Consider the following 12763-nt stretch of genomic DNA (forward strand, 5'->3'; position numbering starts at 1 on the left):
GTCGGTCACGCTGAGTGTAGCGACGGTAAGTGTGCTATGGGAATAAATAGTATTTATTTTTCATTTAAAACGTGCTGTGAAAATCAACAGTAAATCATTGATGTGAGAAACGTGTAAGCGGCAACAAGTTCAAGTTTCGCGACGCTACATATTTGCCTGCCAGACACAAAAATAAGTACATACATATATACGTTTAAACATAGTTCATTAATTCGAACATATGTATGAATACCCGGGCAAAAAATAAAATACAAATCGAGGAAAGAAGTGAGCGTAAAACCGAAAGATATAATATACCTACATAAATCATACATTTATATCGCCAAAAACGTAATTTGAACACATTGAGTCCAGACTATGGAGTAGCGCGATATCGCTACGATATTTGGACATTTCCATTCTTCATGGGTACTCGGTAGATTTTGTGGCAGTGTATATGGAAAGAATGCTTGATTGTGAAATGATTTCGTGCAATATTTAAGTAAATACTTATGTATATATGTATCTACAAACGTATGTTCGAACCTGGATACCTACATATCTTTGCACATATGTATGTAGGTATGTTTGTCTGCTTTGTTGTTGTTTTTTTTTTTCAAGTAAAGCGATAAGCTCGTCATTGTGCGGGCCAATGTGCCGGCTTTGTTGAATGGAATTTACTTCAGGGCGGCATATTTACGAAATACGATATTTCAAAGAAGCGGTTATGCTATACCCATCGAGCAGTGAGTGTGGTGTTAAAGTGACTAACTAAGCAAGACTAGATAGACTGACTAAAAGAGTGACTAAGTGCCATTGGTAATAAATGTTTACACCTTAAGTGAAAAGTGTTGGTTTTCATGAGTGAAGGAATGTTTGTGTTAAGTACATTTGGATTTGTCGACTGACAATAAGGGTTGCCAACTAGCCTTAGCTATGAGGTGTCATATTGAGGATAAAAAAGTGCCGAAACGTGCCAAACAGAAAAAAGTGCCAATAAATGTGCCATTCTTTTTAATCAATGATTCCTATGTAGCAATAAAATAAGAACCAAATTTTTAAAACAAAAGTGCAATGACAAATATAAGATAAACCAGTTGAAGAAACTTTAGAAATTAAAAAATTCTAGTTGACAAAAAGAAGTATACGCAAAGGTTTTCACAAAAATTTATTAAAATGTAATTTATGTGTTTGCAAAAGTGCCATTTTGGCGCCTTGTGCCAAATTGAAAGATTTGCTGCCAATTGAAGTAAAATAGGGCCAAAAATGGCACAGTTTTAGCCAAGTTTGCAGCCCTGCTGCCAATGAGTGCAAGTAGTGAGTGGTGAAATGGGAAAAGCAACAATTGCTCGGCTTAATGCGAATGACCTACTAAGTAGCTGTGTTTAAGCAAATAATGTAAACAGAAATGTACGAAAACATGTGTTACTGTGGAATTCGAATTGAAGACCATGTTTTTTTTGGTAGCACTGAACACCGAACAACCAACTAACTTTGGTAGCTAACTAAAATATCTTATCTGAGTGGCTATTATTGACTTCAGGATTAACTGGCTTAAAAATGTGCGATTCCACGTGAATGAATCAAGTTAGGCATTTTTTTTCGATCTCGCTTAACCCTCACGCCGTGTTTGCAAAAAATTACGCTATATCATATAAATTTTTAGGCAGAATTAAATATTTGATTTTTTTTACACTGTTTTACTGTTAATTCATTAATTTTAAGATTTTCACAAAGAAGTTATCATTTTTGTTATTTAATACGTAAAATTTAGAAGCAAAATACTAATGAAAAGTTTTCCCCTCTCTTTGGTTGAGTAAATAAGTTCCTTGGGTAACTCCGGCTTATTTGATCTAATAGTACCAACTATGGTTGTGTTCCGCAAAACCAGTTCTTTGACCAATGGAATGCTGGTGAAAATTTATCCATTGTTATATTATAACCTTGATTGAGATATTGCTGGGCGAGGCGATGAACTAAATCAAAAGCAACATTTTCCATACGCTCTTGGCCAGGCTGTGTGCCTACGTAAATTTCACCGACCAACGGATAGTTTGTCTCTGCGTATCAATCTCAAGTGATAAAATGCTCTTGAAAGCATCAGCTTTTTTATAAAATATTTCTGCACATGACGGCACAGTACTTTTTCGCAAATTTTTTGCATAGCACAAAATTCGAAATTTTAACGAATAACTCCAAGAAAATATACTATATTCCGAGTAATAAAAGATTCTCCAAGTTTTCTTATTTATAATATTTACCTGATTTAAATAAATTTAATTGCCCAACGTTGCGTTATATAATTCAACACTTTTCACTCTTTACTCAAACTACTATCAAATTTAACTGCCGATTATTTGATTCCTCGTGCCCAACGTTGAGGTTTATTATTCAACACTTTTCACTATTTACTCAAACCATTTTCAAATGTAACTGCTGATTGTTTGCAAATCGGTGCACAATAAGGCAATTTTGGCAACAAAGCATACCAGAAATGGTAATATGTGTATAATCACGCAGATTGTCTAATTAAAATGTAAAAAAAAACTTAAAGTCCAGAATGCCATTACTCGACCAATAAGAGAAATACGTTAAATTTAAATTCAAAAATCATTTGGGGCACTGAATGCCCCAATCACGGGTTGAGGGTTAAACTTTAGGCATCAGTGTTGCTAATAATTGGTGATTTTGGCAAACATATTTTCCCATTTAGTCCAATATTTTCCGAAAGGAAAGGGGAAATGTTTCGTGGTTTAACGCTACGCCGCATATTTCAATACATTTTTTCTTAAATAACTGAATGCAAAAAAATTCTGATAGGTATCTGCTTCGTTAGATTTTTTCATGCCCTTCCGATTGATGATATGCAAATTTGTGACATAAATACATACATATGTATTTATGTAAAAAAATTAAGTGAAAAATAAATTTGAGTTTTTTGAGTGGACAAAATTTTTTATATTTTTTATTTTTATTTTTAACGAAAGCTCAGGTTTTTCCTATAAAGACATATGGGCCTACCGCGCGACCTAATGGTAGTGGTTAGGGATGTTGCGATACTACTGATATAATCTTGGTATCGATATTTTTGTTTCGATACTGTATCGGTATTTCGTACTACGGTGAATATACTATTGATACCCATATGTGAATTTCCTTTCGACATATTATATTTATTTATTCCAATATGTGCGTTTCTTGATTTCTGATATAACTTCACAGGTATGGCGCTAAGCTCTTTTCGTATTCTGATGAAATCGAGTTTTATTTTTATTTTTTTTTTTATTACAAAGAGATACATTAACGCTCTCTGCATTTTACAGGGTTGAGGCTATAATTGCGTGAATGCTTGCGTTTCGCCAACGTTTAAATTTAGAAAATAACTTAGCATTTTATATTCTAAATTAGAAAAATCTTGAAGGTGAAGATGAAGGTTTACAAGAAATTTAATTTACTTCTTACAAACCAATAGATGCATCTACAAATTGCTTGATTTTGGATGCCAATGAATTCGGAAATGAATTACGTGAACAGTTGCGGAAGTTTCTATGTAAAATAGGGAAATCAGAAGCTTTTATTTCTGCAAATTTAAATGATGATAGTGTCCACCGTCATGAATACAAGAAATTGAGGTCCAAGGTAAAGAAATTGAGGAAATTAAGCTATTTAAGTAGATTGTTGTTTAACTTCAAAAATTCATTTTAAGATCACATATTTAATTTACACTTAATTGACCAAAATGGCTATTTAAATATGAGATTTGAACCCTGCATTTGTACCAAACAGCAATCAGTTGTTTAGCAGAAAATGTAAACAAACAAACAAGTGCAACAACATTTTCGAGGAATAAGCAACAGTGTTGCCATTTGTTTGGCATAAATTAATTAATTAATTAAATAAAGTTGATCTGAAACCCAACGAAAGCTAAATGGCATTTACATAACAATCGAAAATTAAACTTAAGTGCCATTTGAATTTTCATCCTGAATTGGCCCTAATAGTCAACTACTTCAAAAAAAAAGGTTTACATGAAACGGTGTATTATTTCACGGATGACGGAGGTCAGCTTTTCAAACCTAAAAGCAATTTCGCTAACATCTTAGCGCATCCGACTGCTAATGCTAAGTGACCATGTCAACGTTCCCCCGAACGTGTAAGCCTTTTACTAAAGAAAAATTATTCTTCTACAGAAAGTGAGTACTTCCCGAAAAATAACAAACTTCAAAAACGCTACACAAAATGAAACAGTTAAAATCCTTGGATTAAGTAATAACTCAAATATTACACATTTTAACTTTTTCGGCCTAATCCCTTATAATATATAGAAACTAAATATATTTTATGCCTTAAAGATTTTACATTCCATATAGTTAAAATTTTAATAACAATAGTCGATTGGCGTTGATACAATTTATTCGTTTTTGCCCAAAATAACCATCTATGAGTACTGCTAAGGTTCCAAGATTGAGCGTGATCGCAGAAAAAAATATTTATCTTGAACACTCACCGTGGAATCGCTCATATGTAGAAACTAGGGTGATTGGCTGTGGTTGTGGCGTATTATTGCTGATGTAGCTAGCGAAATAGCTTGTGGCTGTGGTACTACATTCTGGTTAGCCAGTACATCTCGTGAGTGCCTTTGTAGGAGCCTGGAATGAAGAATAATAGTTGCGATCCCGTAAGAGTCCCGACTAGTCAGAATCAGTCAGATTTTACTAGAAATCGATCCCGTACTCGGTTCTCTGGCTATTGAGAGGACAAAAACGAGAGTAAATACGGTTATCTCTCTGTCAGAAGTTACCAGTTTTAGTCCGAAGATTTTTTGCTGGTAAATTCTGGTAAATGTTTCAAACGATTAGCTGTAGTGTGTTTGACAACCAAATTGTAAACAAAAGAAAATCGCGCTCTGCTAATTCACGTTTAAAAGTAGTTAATTACTTGTTTAAGTGGATTCTAATGAATTTGAAAGTATTTTTCGTTATTTACGTACAAAATAAGCAAAAAATTACAACCAAATTTAATTTAAAAATAATTTGCTATAACTCACTAATTTGATAAGTAGTCTCTCTTAAGTTTTCTGCTCCAAATGTTCACAAATTGGCAAATTTTTAAACTTTTGTTTATTTAATGAAAAATTAGCCACCCTAATGATGAAATGCCTTCGTAAACGAACGCCGCATTGATCACCCATCCTGTTTGCACAACTTGCTCTTTTACTCAAGAATTCCTTCGTTACCATGTCGCTTTCGTCATCTATTATTTTGTTTATTTTTGTTTCGGCATTGGCTTTTATTTATGAGCGCGGTTTGTTTTTATTTTGGTTACTGTTTCCGATATCTGTTATTTATTATTTTTGCGTTCGAATTTCGATCGCTGTGACGCTACAATACAGTTTTCAACCATGTTTGAAAGTACTAAAGGGGATTAGTTGTATGTATGTATATATGAATTGGCTGAATAGTGCGAATACATACATATGTAAATGTACACCATACATACTTACATATGTATGCATGTATTTACTAAATTTTATGAAAGTGAAATGCGCCAGCAAACCTCACGGTCAATAACTTTTTTTTTTCTTGTGTGCGGTATTTGATTTAATAGTACATAAAAAACTAGTATTCCAAGGAAAAACGCTTATTGCGCGATTGAAAAAATATTAAAAACGGTTAAAAGAGTCCAAATTAAATGCCAATTAACTTGAAACATTTAATTTAAAAGCAAAATTATATTTACAAAAACATCATAACAACATGTTACATTGCATATTTATTATGCTAAAGTATTTTGATATCAACTACGTTTCTTGGTAAGTACTGTTTCTTTAACTTTTATGTATCCATATGACTCACATAAATACATACTAAATATAATGGACATTAGGCTAGATCGCGAAAACAAAGTCAAAAGTCGTGAACAGAGGGAAATTGTATGTATGTATATAATTTTATGAGCATGTTGATTAAATAGCTATCAATCAGTTATGTATCTCAATTTCTATCTGACTAAGTATATATACATACTAAGTTTTCGTTATCATAAAGTTACAATTTTAGTAGTTGATATATTTTTTTTATCTCTAGAAACTAATATTTAGACAATTTTTATGTCGTGACTGAAATGACACTGTTTGTAACGTTAAACTCCTCTCGGAGTAAGCTTCCAAACAAAGACAGCTCATTACAATCTATTTTTTCATTCGTATGTGAACCGACCCATTCTAACTTATTTACGAGTACATAAAAACATATGTACATATTTCTATTTATTTTTACATTTTCTTGCCCTGCCCTCAACGTACAAAGGTACGTGTATCGCGCGATTTGTTACGTGCCCATCGAACCATGTCACATTGCATTTTTTTCAAACTCTATCAACCCCCCTTCAATGCGGCTTTTAACCACCTCAACGAAAAACGTGTGTGCATAAAATTAAGAGGAGCGAATTCTTCTTCTTCTTATTCTTCTTATTTGGCGCTGTAACCGCCTAAGCGATTTTGGCCGAGTCCAAAACAGCACGCCAGTCATTTCTCTTCTGTGCTAACTGACGCCAATTGTAAATGCCAAGTGAAGCCAAGTCCTTCTCCACCTGGTCTTTCCAACGCCGAGGAGGCCTTCCTCTTCCTCTGTTACCAGCATCGCGGCCCGCGTTGAATATTTTCAGAGCAGGAGCGTTTCTGTCCATCCGAACGACATGGCCAAGCCAGCGGAGCCGCTGAATTTTAATTCGCTGCACTATGTCTATATCGTTGTAAAGCTCATACAGCTCATCGTTAAATCGTCGCCATCACCAACGCGTAAAGGTCCGTAAATCTTTCGCAGAATCTTTCTCTCGAAAACTCCAAGAGCCGCCTCATCAGATGCTTTCATTGTCCATGCTTCCGCGCCATACACCAGCACAGGCATGATGAGTGACTTATAGAGTGTGATCTTTGTACGACGAGAGAGGACTTTACTTCTCAATTGCCTACTCAGCCCAAAGTAGCACTTGTTGGCAAGAGTGATTCTCCGTTGGATTTCAAGGCTGACATTATTATTGGTGTTAATGCTGGTTCCCAAATAAACGAAGTCGTCTACTTTTTCAAACTTGTAACTGTCAACAGTGACGTGGGTGCCAAGACGCGTATGCTCTGACTGTTTGTGTGCTGACAGGAGATACTTCGTTTTGTCCTCGTTCACCACCAGACCCATTCGCTTTGCTTCTCTATCCAGTCCCGAGAAGGCAGAACAGACGTAGCCCTTGTTTTTACCGATAATATCGATGTCGTCGGCATACGCCAGCAATTGTACGCTCTTATAAAGTATTGTGCCTGAGCGGTTCAGTTCTGCGGCTCTTATTATCTTCTCCAACATAAGATTAAAGAAATCACACGAAAGGGGGTCCCCTTGTCTGAAACCTCGTTTGGTATCAAACGGCTCGGAGAGGTCCTTCCCTATTCTGACGGAGCTGGTGGTATTGCTCAACGTCATTTTACACAGCCGTATTAGTTTCGCGGGGATACCAAATTCAGACATCGCGGCATAAAGGCAACTTCTCTTCGTGCTGTCGAAAGCGGCTTTGAAATCGACAAATAGATGGTGTGTGTCGATCCTATTCTCGCGGGTCTTTTCCAAGATTTGGCGTATTGTGAATACCTGATCTATGGTGGATTTTCCAGGCCTAAAGCCACACTGATAAGGTCCAATCAGCTCGTTGACGGTGGGCTTCAGTCTTTCGCACAATACGCTCGATAAGACCTTGTAACCTATGCTTAGAAGGCTAATTCCGCGGTAGTTGGCGCGTATGGCGGGGTCGCCTTTCTTGTGGATTGGGCAGAGCACACTTAAATTCCAGTCGTCGGGCATGCGTTCATCTGACCATATTCTGCATACGAGCTGATGCATGCACCTCATCAGCTCCTCGCCGCCGTACTTGAATAGCTCGGCTGGCAGGCCGTCAGCTCCAGCAGCTTTGTTGTTTTTCAGCCGCGTAATCGCTATTCGTACCTCGTCATAGTCAGGCGGTGGGACAGCTACTCCATCATCATCGACTGGGGACTCGGGTTCGTCTTCCTCACTACATTCAGCGCTGCTACCATTCAGTAGGTTATAAAAGTGTTCCCTCCACAATTTAAGTATATTCTGGACATCGGTCACTAGGTCGCCATTGTTGTTCTTACAGGAGTTCGCCCCGGTCTTGAAACCTTCCGTAAGTCGCCTAACCCTCTGGTAGAATTTTCGGGCGTTCTTCCTGTCGGCCAGCCTCTCAAGCTCTTCGCACTCACGTATTTCGGCCTCTCTCTTCTTATTGCGGCAAATACGTCTCGCTTCCTTCTTCAGTTCCCTATAACGGTCCCACATGGCTCGCGTTGCGCCCGATCGCAGCGTGGCCCTGTAGGCGGCATCTTTTTTCTCTGCGGCTTCTTGACATTCCTCATCGTACCAGTTGTTCTTTCGGGCTCGCTGAAATCCAACTACTTCTTCGGCGGCGGTACTTAATGATCGGGAAATGTGGTTCCACTGCTCGCGTACGTCGGATTGTTGAAGAGTGCTCTCAGAGAGCAGGTGTGTGAGTCGCGTGGCGAATAAATTGGCCGTCTGTTGTGATTGCAGCTTTTCGACGTTAAGCTTTCCTTGCATTGTTGGGCGCACATTTTTTGCTGCACAGAGGCGGGTGCGTATCTTGGCTACAACAAGATAGTGGTCCGAGTCGATGTTTGGCCCTCGGAGTGTACGTACGTCCAAAACGCTTGAAGCATGCCTTCCGTCTATCACAACATGATCGATTTGGTTTCTCGTTTTTCGATCTGGAGACAGCCATGTAGCTTGGTGGATGTTCTTATGCTGGAACCTAGTACTACATATTACCATATTTCGGGCCCCGGCGAAGTCGATCAGCCTCAGTCCGTTATCGGACGTTTCGTCGTGGAGGCTGAATTTTCCGACAGTGGCGCCAAAGATCCCTTCCTTGCCCACCTTGGCATTAAAATCGCCAAGCACGATTTTGACATCGTGTCGGGGGCAGCGCTCATATGTACGTTCCAAGCGCTCATAGAAGAGATCCTTGGACGCCTCATCCTTCTCTTCCGTCGGGGCATGGGCGCAGATGAGCGAGATGTTGAAGAATCTAGCTTTGATGCGGATTGTGGCTAGACGTTCGTCCACCGGGGTGAACGCCAGTACTCGGCGACGGAGTCTCTCTCCTACCACGAATCCAACACCGAATTTGCGCTCCTTTACGTGGCAACTGTAGTAGACGTCGCAAGGCTTCATGCTTACTTTACCTTGCCCCGTCCATCGCATTTCTTGGATGGCGGTGATGTCAGCCTTTGTCTTCCCGAGGACATCAACCAGCCGGGCAGAGGCACCTTCCCCATTAAGGGTCCGGATATTCCAGGTGCATACCCTTAAATCATAGTCCTTTATACGTTTGCCGTGGTCGTCATCAGAAAAAGGGGGTCTCATCCGAGGCTTGTTGGAATTTTTCATTGGGCGGGGTTTTAACGTGGCGGGACCCAAACCCAGCGCACGCGAAGTTTTACGCCTTCTCACTTTAGCTCGCTCCCAAACGGGTGTTTGGTTGCTACCCAGAGGATACGTGGATATAAATATCCGGACGTTGTGAGCTGCGATTTGAACCGTACGCACAAGAATCGCTTCTGGCCACTCCCAGGTGAATGGCAGTCAAAAGTTTTCCACTTCTGCGCACGGAACCATCCTCCGAATTAAAAAAAAATTAAAAAATGAGCTATAAATAAACATTTATGTTAAAAAAAGTATCTACTGTAGGCATACTTATTATGTAAATAAACAGTCTTGATTGTGCTTAAACGAGTGGCAAATAGGCTATTGACCTAGTGGTGGTTAACACGGTTCAAACATATGTATACAAATGTTCATACATATATAGTATATAGGTACATACATATGTATGTATGTATGTCTAGCTAGATGCATATACATACATTATGCAATGCATTCAAGTGTAAATATATCAAGCCTAAGGGCAACAAAGAGACAATTTTTTCAAATTCATCAGTCATACTACCGACAACTTTGTGAAAAGTTTACGCCCATAAAAAGTTGTTATGCCAAAAAAAGCCAGAAGAATTTACAAGAACATTTTGCTGCAGATTATTTTTTTGTTATATATATGTATGTATGCAAAATACCGTTCGTTTGTTTTTTTTTTTAAATTTAAATGAATGAACATTAATAAATTTATAAAGCGATCGACTAATTCAGTCACAACGAAATAGCTGTAAAAGGAACTACGAATTAATAGAAAGGCTCCTGGCCAGCCGTGGTTTAGAACTTATATTTCAAATAAAACAGAAAAATTTATGAAACTGCCAATATTTCGATTGACAAGCTCACAAGTTTTATGAAATTTAGCATTTGAACACAATTTCGGGCATAGGGTCAGCGCGACGGCGTCTTATAAAGATCCCTCCTTGGGTCCAATTTCGCACCGCACGCCGTGTGACGTAACACAACAGTTATTCTCAAAAATCCTCTCTGATCGGCGCAATCTTGTATTCTATCATACTTGGCACCGAATGCTTACAACTGCTCAGCCGTAGCTGGCTTATCAGCATAGACCATAGAGGGTTAATGCTCAGCAAACAGTTTCTGTTTAGCTGATATCGCAACAAAAAATTCCAAAACACTTGCTTGAGTCAGAACCTCCTCTCAGGCACGTCAAAGGGGACATTTTCGAACTCACGGACGCGATCCAGACACACTTGACTCAACCACTATACCCCACGGCGCACTATGTTTGATTTCGGAAAAGGAGGGTCAATACCAAATATCTCGAGAACAGAAAGGAGATAGTGATCTTCAAAGCTAGAAGGTTTTAAATTTTTTGCAAATTTTGGCCTGAAGTCAATATGCTGCGAACTTTTTAAAAGTTTTAAAGACATATCTTTGGTGTTATTGCGTCTGGGAATCCATTTGCATGGTCGCCCAACCAACAAAACCCAGGTACTCACGCTAGGTCAAGAAAATGAAATAAAAATAAAAATTTTTAAATTTCTTGTTTTTTAGAAGCAAAATGTTAATGTCGATTTGCTTTGAGGTCAAAAGTTTAAAACCCATATTTTAAGGACATTAAACGAGACTATATTTTTAAGTTCTCCATCTAAAAATCTTAAAATCACACCCATATTTATTTTGCTTACTCGTCTTGTTTTCTTAATATTTTATTTTGTTCCTTTTTTCCAAAATTGAATGTAGTACGTCGTACCGTCAAGCCATTATAGCATTTTCAGAGAGTCCGTCACCGACCTCAGTGACTCTCATCGTAAAGTATGATCAGTGAACATATAAATATTATCTCAATCAAAGCTCGTTTTTTAATCACCCCGTTTACACAGTCAAATCTCAGATTATTAGCAGTCAAATTTATTGTGCTTGTTAGACGGTTGAAACAGTCTTTATTTGCTTTGGCTCATGCATTTTCCTCTTTAAAATACGCATAAGCAGCGAAAATAAATGCACGAATTTTCGGGGAATTAACTCGGATCCGGGGAATTTTCGATGACAACACTGATAAAAACGGCCAGCTGTTGTATTTTGTACAAGTATGCAAACAAAGCAGCCGAGTTTCGAGCCCGCGGTAGCCGCCCTGTAGCTGCCATGTTTCATCCCCGGTTGGAGCGACTGCGAAAAAAAGTTTTCGTTTTTTATTATTTATTTTATATTTTTTGATTTAATTTGATTTATATATTTAATTTTACTTCCTTTTATTTTCATTTGTTTTATTTTATTTATATTTATATTTTTTTTTTCTATTAGTTAATTTAAATTTGTGGAGTTGAATTTTATTAAAAAGTCAACAACGACTAACTGAAAGCAACGTAAAAAAAATATAGAACTTATAAAAAAAAAATAATGAAAACGAAATTAATTAAAATTCTACTGGCCGTTGGACTCAAACCCGCTACCTTGTGACTCGTTTATCCGCATTACTGCGTCTGTAGGGTAAAATTATTATGCGCATACATATGTATGTACGCCAGATTATGTATGTGCATAAGTTTTGCCGTCTGTCACAGCTTTTATTCTCACATCTCAAGGAAAAGTTATGTTTCTTCTCTGTGCTCACCGCAATTTAAATATATTTTAACTTAATATTTTATTAAAAATACCTTTATAAACCTCTTTTCTTTACTAGCATCCACTTTTGTTTACTTTTACATTTGGCATTTCTCCTCTTTTTCGCAAAAATAATTGATAAAAATAGGTTGGAGACCGAAAATTTGTCGGTTAGATCTGAGATTATTTTATAATTACAAATTAACAAGGGACGAATTTTGTATGGCTAATCTCTTATTCTAATTACAGATTTGGGAGTTAAGATCGAAGATGAGGATAATCTACTTATATGTAAACCTAGTAGTAGGAACCCAATCACTACCAGGCCTGCTATCTTGGCCCAAACTATGCAATTTTTGACCCTATTTTGTTTTAAATTGCACTTAATATTTCAATGGCACTTTTGGAAATTAGTAATACCTAATATCTAATATTATGAAATCCTTTGCTTCTATTATTTTTTCTCAATTAAATTTTTTTTAGGCTCTAAAGCTTGTACAACTGGTTTACCTTATTTTAGCAAAGCACTTCTGTTTTAGAAATGCATTTCTTAGTTTTATTGCTAAATGGGATTAAAAGGATTAAAAAGAATGACACTTTCTTTGGCACTCGTTTATTTTTCCACTTGGCACATTTTGCAACTTTTCATACCTTTCATGAGCATGAAATGTCGGTGTTTGTAAGTACCTATCCGTCCGTTTGTA

The 12763-nt window shown here is 37.4% G+C and overlaps 1 protein-coding gene across 1 annotated transcript in view; it reads left to right on the forward strand.

The window, feature by feature from the left end:
- Positions 1–12: 12 nt before the first annotated feature.
- LOC118746556 overlaps positions 13–12763 on the forward strand; it is a 194724-nt gene continuing 181973 nt past the window's right edge. Inside the window, exon 1 of the mRNA XM_036480400.1 lies at positions 13–481. The gene's annotated coding sequence lies outside the window, so the exon portion shown is untranslated. The remainder of the gene's footprint in view (positions 482–12763) is intronic.

The sequence above is a fragment of the Rhagoletis pomonella genome, unplaced genomic scaffold (genome assembly GCF_013731165.1).
Source record: "Rhagoletis pomonella isolate Grant_MI unplaced genomic scaffold, Rhpom_1.0 Rhpom_scaffold_00010, whole genome shotgun sequence".
In the NCBI taxonomy this organism is placed as follows: Eukaryota; Metazoa; Arthropoda; class Insecta; order Diptera; family Tephritidae; genus Rhagoletis; species Rhagoletis pomonella.